The sequence below is a fragment of the Squalius cephalus genome, assembly GCF_949319135.1.
Source record: "Squalius cephalus genome assembly, chromosome: 20".
In the NCBI taxonomy this organism is placed as follows: Eukaryota; Metazoa; Chordata; class Actinopteri; order Cypriniformes; family Leuciscidae; genus Squalius; species Squalius cephalus.
The window spans coordinates 16,372,955-16,388,862 of NC_137141.1; the positions used below are offsets into that span (position 1 = coordinate 16,372,955).

The window sequence follows — 15,908 nt, forward strand, 5'->3', positions numbered from 1 at the left end:
ACATTTTAAATTGCTTATTCCAGAGTATACCGAATTTTTGTTCTCAACAAAATTCTCATTTTGTAAATGTTAAACAGAACATTTGCTTGTATTTTAAGGATAAAAAGAAAAGTGATTTAAAAAATTGTGATTACCCAATTCATGTTATTTCAGTCAATGCCATTCAAAATGACTAAATCTATCTTGATTTCGAGCCACCTTTGTGGTAAGATCTGCATTGAAAAATAGTTTTAATCTCATTTAAACTTAAGAATTTGAAAAACGGGATTTTAAAATGAAAGGAGTTCATTTGCCTTTGTAAATCATATTGCAGTTAGCAAGAGTAAATTTTACACCTTTTATTAATTCAGGGCTAGAGAGGGAGGCAGTTCGCAGAGAAGAATATAACGGCAGATGAAACATCCTCTGAAAGTGATTAAGACGCTTGAATGTCAGCTTGAGCATGCGGCTAAACACTCACAGGCTGCCTTGTATTCATAATTGCCTCCCAGCAGGTTAAAGTATTCTTTTATGCTAAACCTTTCCCGTTCCATTTGTTCTCGACGTGAAACAGAAAATGACACGCAAAAAAACACTCAGCCACTCCGCCTTGAAAATAGCAGTGGTGCTCTTGCTCGGCAAAGCACAGATCATTTTTCATGAATTTGTTTTTTTTTTTCTCCTATAATATATCCATCTGCTAGCTTCAAGTGGAGAAATGAGAGAGAGCATGAGAATGCGGGAGATAGAGAGAGATGTGGATGAGGAAGACCACTTCTGGATCCATCAATAAGATTTCAAAAGCCAACTCTGATCATACCAACATTATTTTCGTAAGAGTTCCTTGCACTTCCAGACCCTCACAGAGGCATTTTGATCTTTTCATTAAACCGTCCGTGTAACCTTGACACACGAGCACTGTTGTGACAGGTCTAAATCTGCACCGCTTCATTCCCACATGTCAGCCTCCATCACATCAGCCCTCTCTTTCCGGCCTTCATGTGTGATTCACCAATAGTCCAATGAGAAGAGTCTCATTTCAGGCCTTACTTCCTGAAGTTAACGTTCCCAATATCATGGCTCATATCTTGCGGTATATTACGGGCCTTTAGGAAGAAAATCATCCAAGTGATTCTTTGTTTTTGGTTGAGTGAAGGTACTGAACAGCAACTTCATTAAGTCCCATACGTAACCATTCTCTTGAGACTCTGTAATGATAACTAAACTGTGTGCTTTGCTCCCGAAACCCTATAATCAGTCGAAAAAGACCTTGTGATAAAGTATTCTGATTACTGAAATTGCTTTTAGCGATAATTCTCCCAGTGGCTTTTTCTTTATTAGTGTGTATGAAAAAGTCAACGTTATCAATGACAATACGGGACAGCCATTGAAGAGGAACCACTTGAGGGTTGAATTCAATATTTCTTGCATAAATATCAGCAGGACACAGGCTCGCTCGGCACCGTATTGTATTGCCACTTAGCCTTCTTAAGTTTCAGCGGAATTTAATTATATTTAATGGCCCTAATTAAATAAAATATGACATTCTGCATACCCTCAGGCAATAGGAACTGCTGCTGGGGGCAAAGGGAGGGCTTGGTTTGCGTGCACGAGCCGCTAGAGCCCCTCTCGTGTAGCACAGCAAGGTTAAAACAGTTCAGTGGAACTGAAAAATAGGGCCCTGAGATGGCCGACATAGCTAGCTGTTGCCACTGTGCACCATTAAGCAGTCCAAATGTGAAATACGTACATAAATAAACAAATAAATAAGACATTTACCACCCCTTAATGCATCTAGATGGCTTAGCCTGCTGAAGCTGGCCAGGCATTTAATGGTACTTGTTATTTAATTATAGATCTCCGATAGAGGTGCTATGAACCACAATGCATTGTGCAGAAACCGTTCGCTGTGAGGATTCCTTAATTAAAGAGCAATAATGTAATATGATCTCATGAACCTGAAACAAAAGGATTATGCGATGAGATAATATTATGCATAAATTCCTAGAATATGTATCTTTGGTTAAGGTAGACTAAGTCTAAAGTGGTCCCATTATCACGTCTGAATAATCTAATCTTATAATCGAAACTCTTAAGGAAATGTTAGCTTCCTATTTGTCTCTCTTATTTGCCTGCTCTGAATAAGCTTTTGAATCCTCAGTCACTGACGTATAAATGATCAGATGGGTAGTTTGTACATTTTAAATATGCAAAAAGTGGTGAAAGTAAAGACTGTCAAGCTCTGTCTGTCATACTTGTGTTGTACAGTACTCAACAGGGATGGTAGTGTTTTAAGTTTTCGAGAAAACTGATTCAAATGGGGTGTAAATAAAGGCTTAGTATTTAGTGTTGGTTGTAGTCAAGCTCTTGTTGGTGTGAATGTGTGGTGATGCAGCCATGTGTCATTCAAAACCTACATTGCATTTGAGGTTAGCTTAAATATCAGCATGCAAATAAGAGTGACAAATAGGAAGAGGAGAATGTTACTAAAAGTTTTTGATTTGTCCAGATATATTTGGTTGCAGTAATGGATGTGTTAATGTGATAGCTTAGAGCTTTAGGATATTAGGCAGTTTGGCCTTACTTAAATTAAGTTTAACACTAAGATAATGCTAATACTTTAATACTAAGATTAGTACTAAAAATGTCAGTATTGAGGAAGGAATGTCAATACTGCAAGCACTGTAAATATATGTTTATAAATGATTGAAAAATTGCTGTACAATCGCATTAGTGCTCAGTCAAAACCTCACAGCAGGCTGCATCAGTTAACTCGCATTCTAATACCATAGGAACGCCAGCGGAGCACGTGGTGAGATGGTGGACGTGTCTTTTGCCGAGATGGGCCCGTTTCTGTCAGCGTTTCACTCTCTATCCCTCTCTCGATCTCTCTCCTCTCACACCATCCAAGCACACTCTCACAGCTTTACACGTCTAACAAGTGCTGCGACAGGGGGAGTTATTTCTGACCCTTGGCTCACCAGATCGTCGCGGTGAATATTTCATGAGACATGCTATATTTATAAAGAAATTTACCTCAAACACTTTCCTCCCTCACCCTGCCTCTCCTTGAGAGTGATCACACTGCCGGGTCCCTGTCGCTTCGGAGCCCGCACATGTCATTAATGCCGTCTTGAGTCTAGTGGCAGAACCCTTTGTAGGTGTAATGCACATCGATTCATCAGGAGCCAAAAACGCTTGAAGTTCGGGGCCTAACACTCTCAATATCGGCATATTTGATGGTCCCAGATTCATTGTGAATGGTAATTAAATGTGCTCTCAGTCATCTATTTATTACTTCATTAAAAATGTTAACATGTACAGGAATGAATAGTTCTTGAAAATGTGTGTAAAAAAGACCCCAGTAGTATAAAATAAGTATTATTTAACATGGAGAAATTCACCTCATGGGAGACTGCATGTTGAGATCACATGGCCAGTTGAATAGGAATCACATTATCAGATTATTTTATTGGACACCTTTGCTCACAGAATAAATTAATCATGCTGACTGTGCACATTTCTGCTTTGGCAACTGAGCATTTTTATTTATTTATTTTTACTTTAGATGCTACATTCAGCACACCGTTAAACACACCGATAATAAGGGTTTGTTTAAAGGGATAGTTCACCCAAAAATAAAAGTTCTGTCATTATTTACTAACCCTCAAGTTGTTCCAAACCTGTATGCATTACGGTCTTCTGCTGAACACAAAAGAAGATATTCTGAAGAATGTCGGTAACCAAACATTTAATGGCTCCCATTGACTACTATACTATTTTTTTTTCATACTATGGAAGTCAGTAGGGCCCATCAACTGTTTGCTTACCCTTATTCTTCAAAATACCTTATTTTGTGTTCAGCAGACGAAAGAAAGAAAATCATACATGTTTGTAACAACTTGAGGGTGAATAAATGATGACAGAACTTTCATTTTTGGGTGAACTATCCCTTCAAGTCTGTAATATATTTTCATTGTACTAATGCGTTTTATCTCAATAGTGAGACTGTAGTGTATCTCTGTTCTCAGAGGTTTTAATGCTCTGGAGAACAATCTGGTCCTGGCTTCAGTGATACTGAGCCTGGCTAGCCAGTTCCTGTTACGTGCCCTCACTTCCTACCTATTTTTGAGGTTTTGCCCAGAAAGATTTGTTTCGGAGTTTTACTTGCAGTGGTGTGGTGCCAGCACGGTTTGCCAGCTTTGTAAACTGTGCACGATGTGCTTTGTTTGGAATGTTAGCATTTATTTAGATTTTATCTTTGTTTGTTATTAGGTATTAGGGTAACTATGTAGGTAGATGGCTTCATTCAGGTTTCATCGACTAGCATGGTTTAGTCTATCTTTTATGTTCAGTTCACATTTTCTCTATTGTAATGTCTAAATTCAATATTTACAGAGTGGAATTGAGAGAACATGCGCTGGCCATTAGATGTTTAACATTGTTATGAAGCAGACAGAATTTTGAGTACATCAGAAGATGGTATATTTTTCTTATTTTCTGCCCAGCAGAGATGAACATGCACAGTCCAGAATAAACAGATATCTGGATCCTCCCTCGCTGCGGAGAACATCTCAATTGAGAGTACATGTCCCTCTCTCAGAATCAACATATACACTGGGAGGGCTCTTCAATAAATAATGACACAACAGGCGCGGAGATATCGAAAACATGCTTCCATAATATGATGCACATGCCATTTTTTTCAATTAAGAATCACAAAGGCTTGGCAGGAGGACGGCCTGCCCTGGTGCAGGGGCTATGCCTGAATCAATGTGCACAGATAGATGCGTGTTTGATTTTTTATATGTTGCTTCAGACATAGCTCTTTTGCCGGTCTTCTTGTTTTATTCCCTTTTAGCTGTTTCAATAAAGCCTGAAGTGCCAAACCAAGCAGCCGTTTTGAAGTGATAATTGCCCACTTTTGTCTAGTTTCTCCATTTTTCTTCTCACCCCTCTCTTTTTTAAATGTCTGCATTAGCCACACTAGCAACTGGCAGTTCAGATTTACAATGCAGCATTTTACTTTTTATTTCCCTCATGCATGCATTTCAAATTTGCTGTCTAGATGCATGTTAAAGAGATAGTTCTCCCAAAAACGAAAATTCTGTCATCATTTACATGCAATCATTAAGTTGTTCCAAACAGTTGATGGGCCCTATTGACTTCCATAGTATGGGGAAAAAAATACTATGGAAGTTAGTGGGGCCCATCAACTGTTTTGGTTACCCATATTCTTCAAGATATCTTCTTTTGTGTTCAGCAGAAGAAAGAAATTCATACAGGTTTGAAACAACTTGAGGATGAGTAAATGATGACAAAATTGGGTGAACTATCAGAACAATCCCTTTAATGGTACTTTGAATGTGGCATTGAAGTTTTTGGGATGTCCAACCAAACATGCAAGGATTTTATTGTCATGTTATCTAGACCAGATTATGCACTTTGAAATATGCATTAATAGTTTGTTTACTGACTTAAACTGCATGCTAAGCCTTTAAATTTCAAAGAACTTGTGTTTTTACATTAGAGCGACATGTAATCAAGCTAAAATCTATTCAACGATATATTTCAAGCTATTCGTTTTGTGGCCATAATGTAAAGTAGAGTGTCTGGTTTTAGCAACATCTCTGTTAATCTGCGGTTGATTACGTGGTCCTCTGCGGTGCATGTCGAACCATCCTCCGTAGTTATAACATGGCCTTACACGCTGCCAAAGCCATCCCCTTTGGTGAACCAGACTTTAATTTCTTTCCTCCTGTGTGTTTAATCCACTACTTCAAAATTCAGGAAAGTGCTACCTTTACTTGGCTTTTGAAATGCCTTCCAAATCCTCGCATTTGGGTTGTGTCCAGCAGCGGCAAGAACAGGAAAAGCCAGGAGGAGTGAGAAGCCGAAAACGAGAGAGAAAGAGAGAGAGTGAAAGAACGAGAGAAAACAGTTTTAGTCATTAATAGACCATAAAAAAGGAAAGCTGCATCCATGTTCTTCTCAGCATCTTGAAATCCTTTTCAGATTTTTGCCTCGTTGCTTTTTTCAGTTAATCACTTTGCATGCACTCATTTAAATATTAAAATTTTCTTTAATCATCAAAGGCAGTGAGCCTCATGCATATTCATATCCGCATCCCCCCCCCCACGCTTCCCCCAGAATTACAGGTTCATTACCTCGCTCCAAAGCCAAACAGTCATTACCAAGAGCCAGCTTTTTAATTGCGGATGCCTGGCCATCATCGCCTTACTGCTAAGATTTAAAGTTCCATAAGAATATAAAAAAAAGATTTCCCAAGTTCGAAATAACTTAACATACTTGTTATACATTCTCTGTGCCTTGGAAAAAAGTATAGAGTTGGAGAGAGAGAGAGACCGAGAACGAGAACGAGAGAGAGAGAAAAACCTGTTCTTTGGCTGGAGCTCTGAATATTTGTCAAGAGGCTTGACGAAAGTTGCATTTGCATAATGACTTTGTAGTTCTGCATTAATAAAATTTGCATATGAAGCCGTGTTAATTACTCCTGATCAGGCTTTTTTGCATTCATGCATGGTAATTTTCTGCGACTTGCGAGAATTGATGTCCTGGCGTCAAGGCTGTGATTGGTGGCGGTGGCGCTTGTGGATGTGGGGATTTGTGTGTGTGTGTGTATGAGTGAGTGTGTATTTGCGTATTTGTGTTGGGGGGGGGGGGGGGGGGGGGTTGTGGAGGTTCAGAGGAGATGGCGTCGGATGTACCGAAGAGAAAGAGGAGATGGCACATTTGTGTGTTTGCGCGGGTCTCTTTATTGCATCGCTCGCTTGCTGTTGTCTCAGATATCTCCTGTAATTGGTCTAAGAAAAAGAGCAGTCATTTAAACGGCTTTCTATGTAATGAAACGTCATAAAGCAAGCAGAAGAAAACAGCCCCTCAATGGCAGACAGGCATTTCAAATCTATTGTTTGGCCTATTTATTTCTAAACAAGATGACTGTTCTCTGCAATAGAGGGCTTTGGTGTCTTTTCTATCTGAATGGATGATGTGAGAATAGAAAGGAAAATGTGACCGTTTACCTTCTTAATTTTTAATTTTGTGCCAGACCTTCCTCTTTTCTTCCTCCCCCATTTTTAGTCTAACACCTGATTGGTTTAATCCGTCTTATTGCTAGTATGCAATTAAGTAACATGTTTACGATTCGCTTTCTTTTCTCGGTTTACTTAGCGTCGGCTTGTGTGATCTTTTCCTCCTTGAAATCCTGATAAAATGTTTCTAAATGCGGTGTCTTTTTACTTGCTTGTGTGTGTTTTTTTTATAACTCAGTATTTTATCTTTGAAATGAGCTCCATTTATTCAGTCCTTAGGGATTTGCCTTAATTTAAGCACATAAATGTGTACACTTTTCACTAACGTTACCTTTCCACTGATTTTTCTTTTCCCTTTGTCAGAGCCCTGCTGGGTTCAAGCATTTGCCTATGGAATTTTGGCCCCTTACTTGTGGTTTGGCAAAGGCATCACACGACACCGTGTGCGCGTGCGTGTGTGTGAGAGTGAATGCCCTTTGCTAGCAAGACTGAGAAGTGTGCATGCGTGTTTCTTTTTCTCCTTTTCTTTTTTCAGAAACTGGTGGTCTCCTTGTCATTTTGATATAGCGACAGAATTAAACACAACTTTTACCAGCATGAGGATTCTGGGGCTGGATCCAAAACAAAGAGATATGTTTTTGAGCCAACAGACGCTCAGCATATGAGTGCTATGCTGCAATGCACAGAGTGTGTGACGGATCTGGCATACCTGAAGCTTGGCGCTTTCTAAATGCTGCCATGTGTGCCATCAGTGTTGTGATAATGGCCGAGAAGAACCTACAACGAAGCTAAACCCTCAAGGGCAGCGTAATCATACCCAGTCAATCATCCAGCTCATGTTACATCCATCCAATGAGACCTTAAACGTCATAGCAAGTGATTTCTTTGAGAAAGAAGAACTAAAGTCATAAATTATTAATTTAGGAAAGAAAAGTTGGGCCAATTTTTTTATTTTTAGTTCACTTTCAATTTATCAGTTGATTTGGTGAACTGAACTGGACAAAGGAAGTTGAATTGCAGGAGGATGACAGGAAGAGGAATAAACTGAATTGTTATTCAAATAAATTCAACCCAGGTCGTATTTTGGAAAATATATGTACACAAATGTCAACAAATGTTAATTTATTAAATATAATGAAGTATGTTAACTAAATACACATTTCAATAGGTGTTCTTCAGATATCTATCAAGGCTTTTAAAACTTTTTTTTAAAACTTTGAAAACGAGGTTTTGTCAATCCAACATTCAAAGTTTGTTCTAGTTAGAATTTTGAGTTATATGAATTTCTTTGAATTCCAATTGATTGAATTGCAATTACTTTTATAATTTATCGTTTTTGATGCAGGCGAGGGACTGACAGATTTCCCATTAATCTGTAAAGAAGTAAACAATGCCCTCCAACTGTAATTGTGAGAGTGTAATCTTGTGTGCTCTGGACTGTGTACAAGCTTTAAGAGGTTACTATATCCCACATGAAGACATCAAACAGTCCCTGTGCCACTTTGTGGCTGTCGTATGGCGGGATTTTAGTCTCTCCCGACCACAGGCAGGGAATAAACTTGTCACTAATTTGGACTGTGAGAGCTGGCAAAGCTCTGTGCACACGCTGGTGGCTTTCGCCCTCATGCTGTCCTTTGTTTTATTTATTTTTCTGCTTCTTTTATTGTCAGCAGAGATGTATACTCCACACAGATTTCTCCTGCATCACACGTGCGGAATTATTCAAGGTAACCAACAGTTTTTAAATCTTCTTAAGATTTTAGAGTTGAAGCCACTTTTCAAAACCAAATACGTATATGATGGTATTTCGTATTTATCTTCATTTGTTTAGCCCTGTCCTCCTCCTGCAGGTTTGAAAGCTGCGGCGCTATTCAGGAAAACTGAGCACCTTCCCGGTTCGCCTTTTGCATATCGTTACAGGGGCTCCATCAAACTGACAGTGTTTGTTTTGTGAACTAGTCTCCATGAAGATTTGAATTTGTAAAGCGGGGGAGATGCCGGGGACGAGAGCGTATTGTAAGCCCCTCAGGCTGGGTCTAAGCAGGCCTAGATGGCAGTCCCTGTATACCTCCCTCTAAAGCCGCTTTGGCAAAAGTGGATTGGCGCCGCAAACAATGGGGCGGGTGTAGAAAGCAGTGGACAGGATGGGATTACCAGGTTAGCGCAGGTTCCTCCCAGCGTTTGCACATTCTCCTGGGCCGTTCAGGCTTTTTGACATGGCGCGTCTGAGGGAATTAGTCCATCTCGCCGGTTTAAATCCGAATCGTCTAATGAAGCCTCTCAAGCCTGGAATATTTCCCACAGAAGGGTGTTGCCATTTAGCAGGAGAAATCACCACTTAACAAAAGCTAATTTTTCCCTCTGTTAGCTCGAGAGGATTAGGGGCCAGCGGTTGAATAATACAAAGTTTGTGGATCATGCGGAGAGGTGGGGGAGAAGCTTTTAAGAGTGAAATTAAAGCCCGCTGACAGTCTATGGAGGGGCTGTTTGTTGCTACTGAAGGTAGGAAGCGTGGCGGAGTGCGTTCGGAAGGACCGGAACGCTCTATGGAGATTGCGTGTGCTGGTGTGCGCAGGCGGGTGGCACAGCTTGACGAATGCGTGTTGATCCCCTTGTTTAGGGGGTTTTAAGTCTACCCAATTTCACATGCTAACGGTCGCAGAGCAGGCCCTAGACATTCCACCCTGCCAGAGTGATGACTCTAGCCGCTTTAAGCTGAAATGCATCCTACAATATTGATATTTGTTCCCCAGGGTCTCTCTCTTTCCCCTGCTGCCTTTCTTCCCCTTTGCTTTATACTGTCCTCTGTCTTTCTTCTTTTGAAACCCCCGGCATGTAAAGCAGCAAAATGCCAGGCCTGTGTGGATATGGCAGACCTATAATCATGCTTCTCTTACAGTAATTGCTCTCGTCTGTGGAGTTTAGAGAAAGCGCTCTATCAAAGCGCTGGCTGGAGTAGGGGATCACGGCGCTGGCATCGTTCGATCGTCTCACGAGACGCTCTCAGGTTAACCCTTTCCCTTGCCTTTCACCATTACAAACCAGTTGGCGTTCGGTGAGTCTGCAACCATTTCCAAACTTTCCGTCCTGTTTAGGTTTGGCACATGTCGCTTTCTAGAGTTTATTTTGTTCCTCTGCGGGTAAATTCTGGTGTTACTTTTCTATTTACTCTACTTGCAGGACTGTCTGGGTGGCAGCGTGGTGAAACTAGAGCAAGTGTCTGCTTTCACAAAGCGCCACATTCCCCCCGATTACTCATCAGAGGCTCAGGCTTATGCACTTAATCCAACCTCTGTCTTTATCAAAACACAATGAGCTCAACAAAACACATCAAATTATTCCATTCAAAATGGCATTAAAAAATAGTGGCCCCTTTAATCCATTAAAACAATATGGCTGCCTATGATTGCGTTTGCTTCGCTTAGAATCAATTGGATTACTTTTTGAACATTTGAAAAACAAAAAATCGTCAAATAGCTGCACCCTTCTGATAATTTCATATTTGACAAAAGCCGCTGTTGTTGCAACCTGTTGGAAAGCCAAAACCACCCATTGGCAGGCTAATTCATTTGCTAGCTCAAGGACCTTTTAGCTGTAAACAATGCTGGACCTCAGCCAACGGCAGTCACTTATTGTGCTTTAATACACGTCCTTCTGATTAGAAGCAGGAAAATAAATCACTTTCTTCAGCACTCAAAGCCACCAGAGAAACCCGTCGGTTAATCCAGTGAAATTGCTTGTGGCGGTTGAGTGGAGTAGAGAAGAGAGTCTTGTTATTTTAAGATGGCACCCCTGTTGTCTGTATGGAAAGGTGTTAATGCACCTGGCATGACTTGAAGGAAAAATTGAAGATGAAAGGCATTTCTTTCAGTTAATTGAGCCACTTTTGTTTAGTTACCCTCTCTAGCCTCTTAATTAGGCCAGAGTTTTCTTAGAAAAGCATTATTTTCACATGGACAGTTAGGCAGTTGTTGTGTTAGGCCACCCTGTTCACTTACCTCTAGGTCTTTATGCCATGCCTTTATGTGCAGAATTGTCTTATGTCCCAGGTGGCCATGTCTTGGTCGGGAGAGATCTGTAGACCCCCGGCTGGGAGCATCGCTCCGTCCGCAGTCTGTGGCCCCTGTTGTTGAAAGAGGATGCCATGTGGAATTTCGCCTCTGGCGGAACTTTGGCCATCTGCCTAATTTGAAAGTGAGAGGTAGCATGTGAAATTAAATTAAACGGAGGCCAGTGCATCAGCCCAGTTTAATTGGGACTGGAGAGTCAACTTTCTCTCTCTTTTCGCTATTCCAAACATCGCTTCCCTCAATGGCACTAACCACCAATCTCTCTCTCTCTCTCTCTCTCTCTCTCTCTCTCTCTCTCTCTGCTCAGTTGGGCCAAGAAATCAGATAAGAATCGCAAGGCTAAATGAGCATCATAAAAGTTAATCAGCAAAGCTGAAATAAAGCGGAAGGTAATCGACCTCGTCCTCAGATGGTAGTGATATCAATCAACCCTGTTTAAACCTGAGGTGCGAAATGAGTGGTGTGAAGTCGGTCAGTAAACCTAAGCAGACCTTTTATTTAATGTTCAGCTAGCTAACTTTTTCACAATGACCTTACAATACATTTCCTTGTTAATCAGTTTTTGGTGTTGAATCACAGATCATCATCACTTTAACCCACGTCACCCGACCCATGATTTTGAGTGCCCTTGTCAAGCCGGTGTTATCTGTGCAATTACAACCCTCGACGTCTAAAATGTGTGCCTGGCCATCCCAGCTGGCACGACTCCCTGCCTGCCCCCTGCACATTTCTGCACACACATCACAGGGACCTTTTATAGTGCCCTGCTCTCTTTGTGAAAGGATTGTTGAATGCCCAGCTTTTTATAGTTACATTTAAAGGGAGTTGGATGCCTGGACCAGCTGGGGCTCATTATGGTATACGCCATCCAAAAATGCACGTGTAATTAATTCGCTCACACAGGCCCCCATCTTCCCTTGCTGCTTTGGCTCCCAAGATCCGCCTGGCCTCTGTTCTGTGCTCCTTCTGCACCTCTGAAGGACTCCTCGGCGGACCGCACAAGTGTCTGCTCACGATCAATAACCCGCCAGAGCAATAACATGCATGTGGATTCCCCTCTAAAATCCAAGGGTTGCACTGGCAGAAATCGCTTGGCTTTTACTAATTTCCGGTTTTGTGGACTAAACGAGAATGAATCATTATCCTTTCAGTTTGCACAATGCCTTTTTTCTCTGTCTCTTTTCTTACAGTTCTCTTTGGGTGTTTGAGACACTTTGACATTATTTCAGGGCCACTCTCAACCATAACAGAGCTGGAATCATGGGAAGACGGTCCGTTTTGGCTCTTATTGCGACATTGTTCCCAGGCAGTGATGTAAATTCTCTCAAATGAAATGAATAGCTCAGCTAATGCAATTTTTTTTAAGTCCATTTTTTCCTCTCTGCTGAGACAGTGCCAGGAACCATTGCTCTCTTTGACAGTGAGCATTTTCCAGTTTTCTAGTGTCAGACTGCCTCTGTTCCAGCTCTCCTTGATGGCATGGAGTTGGGCAACCTAGTTAAATGTTTCAGCGGGTTTACCTTCTCATTTGCTAAATCCTCACTGTGCTTTTTATCTACTAATTTGACTTGCACACAAAGTGAGGGGTATTGGTTAAAGCTATTCAACACGTCTTATCCTTAGGCGGATAACAATGTTTTGCAATATGCTATCTGATTTCTAGCTGGTCTTTAGCTGGTTGACCAACAAACATATTTCAAAAGCCAGCTTGACCATCATAAGATGTAAATACAAGCTGTTTTTATAGCTAATCCAAGTTGAAAACACATTTTCAGCTTAAGCTAGAATAGTAGTAAATAATTTAAGTTGTTTCATGCCTGTATGACTTACTTTCTTCTGTCGATCATAAACGAAGACTTTGTGAGAAATGGTTACATTTTTTTTGTCTATTTAATGAAAGTCAAGGGGGTACAATACTACATTTTTTTTTAAATATATTTGTTTTATGTTTCACAGAAGAAAGTAAGTCATACAGGTTAAGAATGACTGAGGGTGAGTAAACTATGACACGTTGATCTGTTAGTTTAAGATTTTTTCAGAGTCTCAGAGTATTACTGGTGTATTTATCAGGTATATATCCGACCAAACAATCTCTTTGAATTCAGTTCCAATAATCATAATGTGCTAGAGTGTCAATGGGCGACCAGTGAGAAGCAAGGAGTTGATATTTAAAGTCCTTCCTTCGTTGAGAACCGGGTTTTGGGAGGAGAGAAGGGGGCGTTCAAGGAGCTCTGTTTCTGGCAAATGAAAACAGATTGGACTGGTTATGGGAGAGGGCCTGGTTTCAGTTATACTGGAGACAGGCGTACTGTGTGAATGCCATACCCCCCACTACCACCACCCTTTACTCCATTTACAGTCTCTGACATGTTTTTTCCAGCATTACTTTCGGCTGTGCTCTTTTCTTGAGCTTTTTTTTTAAAGCATTTTTTTTCCAGTCCCCTTTTTCGCTTGGGAATTAAACAGAAGGAGAGCAGCTCACGGCTCCTGTAATCAAGCTTTCCATTTTGAGACACTTTTTTTTGTCAGGGAAAAATAATTGGTCGCAAAGAGTTAAAATCACACTCACAAAGAGCATTTTCAAGTGTGTGGTTTGACACGCTGGGCATGCCAGGGTTCATACCGCTGAGAGTCATGTGATTATCATCATCTCTTTGACATCGGGGCCATTTTACAACTTCGACTCACGGTTATAATAATCATGTGGGAAAATGTTTTCTTTGTGCTGACAGGGAGGGGTACTTTGTTTATGCTGACTGGAGCACCAAATTTCTCTTATTATTTTGTCTAGCTGAATGCTCTCCAGACAGGGACACCAAACATTGCCTGGATAAGGCAGACCTGCCCCCCTTCGAGCATGCGTTTTAAAAACTCTTGGTCTGTCAGTACACAAACCTCTGTTTTGTTTGCTAATTGCAGCTACATCATCCTCCGTGTTTGGTCTGGCTCAGTGATTTAAATATTTCATACAGTTTGCAAAAAGGCTTTAGTTACAGTCTTTTTGTGTGTGTGCTGCTCTAAAATAACATTTACATTCAGTTGCAGTGCAGCCGAGTGCCACGGAAATCAAGTGCTTGTGCAATTAGTACGTTATTGCAAGCCGTTCCTCCCTGGTCTGAAGTACAGAGTGGGCCGGGACACAATGGCTGGCGCGATTATTGGGTGCATTTGGTACGCCTGATTACATTTTACAGGTGCTTGTTAAAGCGAGCCTTTCACACTCCCGACTGCCTGATGATAGGAAGCACCTCTCGCACAGGTCATGTGTTTTTTGTTCGTGCAAATGTGTCTGTGTGTGTGCGTGGGTTTTCACCACTCATGCGGTCCAACAGCCTCAGCTGCCCTTGTCTCCGTGCAGTCCATCAGGTGCAGCTCGCGTGTGATCAGGCCCTTATAAGGGCCGTTTATGATAGAGGACACACATCCTCCCCCTTTCTCCAGCCCCTGGATTCCCACTCTAACCCATGTCTGGTCTGAATCTGCTAAGACAGAGAGAACCTGTGCGCTGTGTCCTGGAAGAGCATTGTAAACACAGAGACCTTGGCCAGAGCGCATGGACGCTGCCTCCCAATCCCCATAAACACACTCATGGGTTTGTTCGCATATACTTATGAGGGCGTCCCGTTGACTGCTAAAGGTTTTAATGGTGCTGTAAGTTATGTTAGACGTTCTGGAACTTATACCACTTAGCTGAATTAGACGCAGAACCTGATTTCACCAAGTGCAACATGTTCCTGGATCAACATCTTTGTTGTTTAGGCTTACAACCAGGGTTAGGTGCTTCTATGTCAGTGTTATTCACCTATCATTTCCCTCTGATTTTAGGGATAACGTATGGGTAGGGTTGAGTTTAGGGGTAGGGATATGGTTAGGATAAAATTTTCATTTGGAATGTCGTTCCAGGATCAACAAAATATCGGCAAAATCAGGCACACGAATTAGACACTTATGAATGACAGACATATGACAATGACAGAAGTTCCTCAAAATTGTCAGATTGCATATCAAATGTAACTCTCAGATGTTATTGTCAGATAAGAGGGACATTTTCTGTGCCATTCAGGAAAAAAAAAATCTCTGACATCAACAGCTTAAAGTATTTAGTTAGGTACTCCAGACTGACCATAACACAAGCTACAACTTTTGGCATTTTTTTTCTAACTTAAATAAGATATTATTTAATCCATTTATTAGTATTTTTTACTAATAAGTACCCTCCTCACATGATTTTCTTTTTTGCTAATACACTTCATCTGAAAGATAATGAAGAGTTTTTTTTTTATTTAGATTTATTTACTCAGTTAGAGAGTAAGTGCAGTAACAGTAGTGAAGCACATGCTTCCAACACGCTGTCTATTTTTTTAAGCGATTTAGGTTCTGTTAGAGTCTGATTATGCCTCATATGATATCTTGCTTATTTTTTAGGATGCAAGCATCACCTGGCCTCATCCAAGCCACAAAATGCCTCTCAAACTTCTCTCGAATTTCACCCAAGCTGGCATCTCTGCACCTAACTGCTGGGTAAATAAAGGTGCCCAACCACAAGCCAAAACCTAATTTTTGCTCTGCCGTGGGAGACACCCACTACTGAGGCCAAGTGTAAAGTGTTTAGACAGACCGATCAGTGAGGCAGATGTTTGAGTCACCTTCCTCATACATTAGTCTGATAATTGCCAATAGCCAGTCAGAAAGTAAATCTGGATGCTGCAGGAGCTGGATTTTTCTATAAATCTCTGCCTATATATAGCACAAAAGTTTCACAAGTTCCTTTTTTACTTCTTTGAAACCACTTTTATATATTTCAGAG

The 15,908-nt window shown here is 41.0% G+C and overlaps 1 protein-coding gene across 2 annotated transcripts in view; it reads left to right on the forward strand.

Moving 5' to 3' along the window:
- bcl11ba (BCL11 transcription factor B a) overlaps window positions 1–15,908 on the forward strand; it is a 49,697-nt gene that overhangs the window by 16,060 nt on the left and 17,729 nt on the right. The gene's annotated exons all lie outside the window — the stretch shown is intronic.